Source organism: Anastrepha ludens, chromosome 2, assembly GCF_028408465.1.
Source record: "Anastrepha ludens isolate Willacy chromosome 2, idAnaLude1.1, whole genome shotgun sequence".
In the NCBI taxonomy this organism is placed as follows: Eukaryota; Metazoa; Arthropoda; class Insecta; order Diptera; family Tephritidae; genus Anastrepha; species Anastrepha ludens.
The window spans coordinates 161,761,205-161,767,204 of NC_071498.1; the positions used below are offsets into that span (position 1 = coordinate 161,761,205).

A 6,000-nucleotide genomic window follows, 5' to 3' on the forward strand; every position below is an offset into this window, starting at 1 on the left:
TGAAGAAAGGATAAACAAGTTCAGTAATGCGCTGTAATGCGTTACCTGGGGTCTATCGCCTTCATTGACGTGTTGGTGCTAGACGGCAATAGTTAGAGCGATATTACTCTATGGTGTCCTAGTATGGTGGACTGCAACAAGAAAATTGGCATATTTAATATCATTGGAAACGATTCAGCGACTCGCTGCCCTGCGCATAACAGGAGCGCTGAAAACCACTCCTACGGCGGCACTAGAATTGATACTTAGCACGCCACCTATTGACCTTATGACGGAAAATCTTGCAGCAAAATCTGCGGGAAGACTAGTGGATGCTGGAGTATTTTCTTACAGAATCTTCGGACGTAGCTCAATAGGAAAGAGGAGTACAAGTTGCACGGACTACACGACTCAGCGCTTTAATTGTGAGAGAAGATTTCATACCATATTTGACGAGAAGTGATGGCACAAAGACATGAAGCCTGGCCGTAGGACTTTTTTTATTTACACAGATGGCGCTATGACTTTGGACGGAGTGGGAGCGGGTATTTACTGCTCCAAATCAGGGATTAGGCAGCAAATCAATCTAGTTTGGGGGTCTGTAGGATATCTGAAAAATATATCCTCCTTAACCTCACCTAAGCTAGCATAAATTTAAGGGACACCTTTTGTACACGTTCGATCTTGTCGATTAAAAATTTATGGTATGGCCTCCAAATAAAGACAGTGCATTCCAGCCTATTGTGAATGAATACAGTAACCGGTAACTTTAGAGTATAAGGGTCTGCACAATTTGAGCTATTCCGTCCAACAAAGTCTGAGACAGAATATGGTTTTGAATTCCAATGACAAATCAATGCTGATTGCACGAAATTAAGCTTTTAGTGGCAAAGGACATCTTTTCTTTGACAATGGTTTCAAAAAGTGTAGAAATTGTCGAGAGCTTGGAAAGTGGTCGATAATTACTTACTTCATTCTTATTGCCGCTTTTCAGAATTGGAGATATATTTATTAGTTTTCAGTCATCAATGAAAATTTCAGAAGATAAAGACTTACTTAAGATTATTTTCAGAGGTGAAATAACTCCTGGACATGTTCTTAGGAAAATTATATAAGTAGAAAACCCATCGATATCAGTCTGTGAGGCGGGCTTAAACCTTTTTTTTGGCGGAACAACTGGCAAGTTGCAGCACTCAGACAACATTAAGTCCATTGTACTGCACTTGGGTTCCCTTTTCGATTTATTTAAATCTACCCAACCTCCGAAGAAGCCTGAGTATATCTTTTGATGCCAAGGAGCCGAGGTGGTCGCTTCTTAGCACATCAGTGCCGAAATGTTAAAAAAACTGAGTTCACTGGGAGTAGAGTACCTCACAAGGGCCTTTAATATGTCTATGGCCACTCTCATTATTCCTGACAGGTGGAAATTAGGGAGAGTGGTCCCACTACTGAAATATGGGAAACCCGGCAACCAAGGGGATTCTTATTGTCCGATAACTCTCCTTTCCATAGTAGTGAAGACTCTTGAAGCCCTTCTACTCCCACTCTACACGAAACATCTGACCCCAGCTTCACACCAGCACGGCTTCCGAAGAGTGCATATCACCACCACGCACTTACCGTCACTCAGATAAACCGCGGGCTCAACCAAAACCGCCTCTGTGAGAGGACTGTCCTAGAAGCGTTGAACCTAAAATGGGCTTTCGATACAGTCAGCCATGCCACACTACTAGATTATTTTACAGTTGACACTCCCGTCAGGACTGAAGAGGTGGACCGCAAACTACCTGAGTGGTCGTTATTCGTCGGTGCTATTTCGAGACCAAACCTCAAAACGGAGGAAAATAAAGGAAGGAGTTCCGCAATGTGGTGTCCTTACACCCTTGCTTTTTAATTTCTATATCTCGAAACCAACTACCAAAGGCAGTCTCCCTGGTCTCATATGACATCAATGGCCTGTGCTCCAAAGTGAACATCTACCTCACCCACCTTTCTCGCTTTTTTACAGCGAGGAATCTCCAACTTTCCCCCACTAAGCCCACGGCGACCCTCTTTACCACATGGAGAAAGCAGGTCAAACTGCCTCTCAAGATAAAAGTCGATGACACACCAATACCGACTGCAAACAATCCCAAAATTTTGGGTGTAAGCTTCGACAGTTTGCTCTCCTTCTCTGCGCACACAACCGCAATTACCACTTAAGTCCAAAATAGTAATAAGGTTCTCAAATCACTTGCCGGCAGCACTTGGAGCAAAGGCAAAGAAATGTTGCTATCGACATTTAAGGCAATAGGCCGGCCGGTTCTAAACTATTCTGCGCCTGTCTGGTCACCTGGAGCCAGTGATTTGCCGTGGACGAAGTTACAGACCTGCCAAAACACTGTCATAAGGATTGCGACAGGATGTCTACTGATACCCCCAATCGATTTTCTATGTGCCGCTTCTAGTGGAGCTTGGGGTCAAGTATTACACCAAATTACTTGACTTCCGACGAGAGTGTAAGACGCTGGTTGTTTAAGCTTGGAAGCTTAAAAGGTGGACCCTTATACAGGAAGGGCGATATAGCGTTTGCTTTTTGAAGCACCTATTTTTTTGAGAATGGTAACACAAATGACACAAATGTGTTCATAATTTACTTAAAGGTTTGACATTTACGAAATGGGACGCTATACGCTTAGACAAAATTGGGAAATATTGAAAACCTATTTCCAAAGTGGTGAGTCTTCTTTTTCTTTTCTGATTTTCACATCGGTGGCTACGTCAATAAGCAAAATTGTCGGATTTGGAGCTCACAAAATCCACACGTTACTGTAGAGAAGCAAATGCATCCACAACGAGTCACTGTTTGGTGCGGTTTTTTGGTCTGGCGGCATTCATGAAATTGGAGCCCAAACAATCGAAAATGTGCTTAAAAATTGGGTTGACCGAATGGCCTACTGTAAAGCCAGTCGTGGCAGTTATTTGAACGATATTAGTTTTTATTCATAAACGACAATGTTCAATCTTCAAAATAAAATAAAAAGTTTGAAAAAATATTAATTAGTTTTTTTTATAGCCGATTCAAAAAGCAAATTTTACATGGCCCACCCTATATTTCCTGGAGAATAGCATTAACTCCGTTTTGTCAGAGTTGACTCTGAGACCGCAACTGACAGCCCAACTACTGAGTGTATCCAGTGCACCTTCCAAAATTTCAGCGATTACTGATGGGAAGGGTCCTGAGACCATTAGGACCAAGTTATCGGCATATTTACTACCAAAACAAATAGCAGAGGATTTCTTGGGTTTAATGTAGTGCCAAAAAGTTTTAAGACTAGATTTAATACTTTTGGGATATGGTTCACTGACCTCTGTCACATATTGCGGCAAGCCCCGCAGAGTCCATCACATCTTCCTCTCAAATGTGCTGCTATAACGCTAAGAAGGATGAGATGTCTCAGCAGGATGCGGTTGGAAGAAAGGCACATACGCTCTGCTCACATAACCAGCCCAGTCCAACTAAGCTTCATCTTAGATTTACTAAGGGAATTGGCTTTAGTTGAGGTACAGTGATGAGTAGAGGGTGCAAAATACGAGTTTCATTCACTTATTCATTCAACGCCAAACGCGAGGTTGTCAGGCTCGTAAAAATGTTTGTTGTACGTATATTTACGTGTGCGCTTAAGTATCTCTACACTTTGCAACTTTTTTGTAGTCCCGCAAACTTACAACGCGCCATTGCGCACTCATGTCTGTGACGTCACAGCGCTACAAGCTTCAATGGGGGCGTGACGTGTGACGTGTTGCATTATACTTACTTATACTTACCTCTCTAAGCACTTACACGTATACACACACCCATACAAATGGATACATTGAGAAGAAAAAAAAAAATAGTTTGAGCAACCCACAAATACTGCTGAGCTTAACATATTTCCCCTTCCAGTGCCGTCGGTGCTAAGTGGTTCACACTAACGTCCTTGCGGAAGTGTATAACGGCTGATGCGATTATGAAAAATGTATGAGTGTGTGTGTGTGTGCGCGTGTTTGCTCTAGCGCGCATTGTAAGAGGATAAAATCGAATGTTGAGTTATTTTAGAACTCACACCCACGCAAACTTGCTAGCTACACACACACCCACACGCACTAACATACATATATAATACACCAACAGTTCACAGCTCTCGGCCTTAAAGCGAATAATCAGCAAATACAGCGAAAAATAAAACGTGCTGCGGATTCAAATGAAATTCTGAAGGACATTAAGATGTCAAGCTTTGCTATAAAAATCAATAACTTCTTCGCAACTTACACGAAAATTAATTTGGGTTGAAATGTGCGTAGAGCCAAGTAATTATCTCTGCTTTGCATGTGTCCTTTTAGTCCTTTTAAGATACACACATCTGCGTGTATGCCTACCACGTTTTCTTTGGCGTAACTTGTTTTATTTCTTTTCTGTTTTTATTTGCATTATTTTTACAAAATTATTTTAAAAGAATTCTCATTAGATTTTTACACTTTTTCATTTACTTTTTATTTTTTATTTTTTTTTTACAGCCAAAAATCAATTGATCTTAAAACGAAAACGCACTTCATGCACACTCCACGGAAAAACCATACACGCCTGCACAAAATCTGAGTTGGAACTGAAATCGTGCACTGTCGAAAGTTAGCTGAAATCGGCCTCAGATGCCTTCGTCTGCTCTAATGAAAGTTTTCCTGCTGTATCTCATGGATACACAGCATCTACAATTGGCGGTAAGCACGAATAATTTTGCTTTGTGTGTTAGTCGCTTGTTTGACGCTGTTGTTGGCGTCGTTGGCGACGTCACGACAAACATACCAATAACTTCGTTCGTAGCCTACCGACGACAATGCCCGTCGCGCGCTTTCTAGCCTTGAATCGGCGTACTAACCTTAAAGTATGTAGCGTAAGAGGGTAGGGTTTGCCCACTTAGTCCCATCATTGGTAGGTGTGTTGAGCGCACAGTGGTTTAAAATCGTATTTTTAAAGATTACATTTTTTTTATTGTAAATTAAGTGTGAATTTAGTAAACCAAACAAGGATACCCACCATACAAAAGAAAAAAAAAATCGTTATGTGGAGAAAATACGAAACACCAGCAGGAAAAAAAAAATTATCAAAAATCAAGAAGAATTTCGAGCTACTTAAAACTCGCTTGCAGCCAGTTACATTTTGCCTTCGAATCGCCATCATAGTTCGCTGATGCTGGAAATTGAATTTTTTAAATATTTTGAACTTCAAAGTAATAGTCCAACAATTGCTTTTAATTACTCTCGATGTAATTTTATTGAATTAAATAATTTGTTTGCACTGGATTGGTCTCGGCAATTTGAAAATGTGGATGTGGCTGGCTGTTACAATATTTTTAAATCTGTAATATCTGAAACTTGCGTGAGTCACATCCCATTGTTAACTACTAAGCCTTCGAAACGGCAGTGGTTCTCCAAAGAACTCAAACGTCTAAGGAACTTCAAGAATAAATTTTATAAAAAACAAAAGCATTCTAAAAGCATTCTTGTTTTCTTCCAATTTTATTTCAACCAATTCGGATTTTGAATTTGCTCAAGATATCCTGTCTAATTTAGATACTTCCATTGACTTTGGGAAATTAAATTTGACTGACGAGGATGTCATTGTTGGCATAAATCAGCTAAAGTCTTCCACAAGTACCAATGATGATGGTCTATCGGTTATTCTAATTAAAAGATGCCCAGCTTTGATAACCCCTGTAAAGCCCATTTTCAACATGTCACTTTCCGCCAGAGTTTTCAGTGAATTAAAGGGCCTGGGTGTTTATTTTGACTCCAAGCTCATCTTCACCACCCACATAAACTTTATTCTTTCTATTCTTTATTCGTCGACAGAGTTCTTCCTTTTCTGATCCCTATACTCTCAAACTGTTGTACTCGTACTTAGTTCGGTCCAGGTTAGAATACGCGGTATTCGTTGGGAGACCGTTTCATGCAGTCTATATTAATAGATTAGAGTCTGTTCAGAGAGCTTTTGTGCGTTTTGCT

General features: G+C 40.6%; 1 protein-coding gene across 1 annotated transcript in view; it reads right to left on the reverse strand.

Annotated features, from left to right (window-relative positions):
• LOC128855715 (Y+L amino acid transporter 2) overlaps positions 1–4,586 on the reverse strand; it is a 114,756-nt gene extending 110,170 nt beyond the window's left edge. The window contains exon 1 of the mRNA XM_054090857.1: positions 4,271–4,586. The gene's annotated coding sequence lies outside the window, so the exon portion shown is untranslated. The remainder of the gene's footprint in view (positions 1–4,270) is intronic.
• Positions 4,587–6,000: the final 1,414 nt, after the last annotated feature.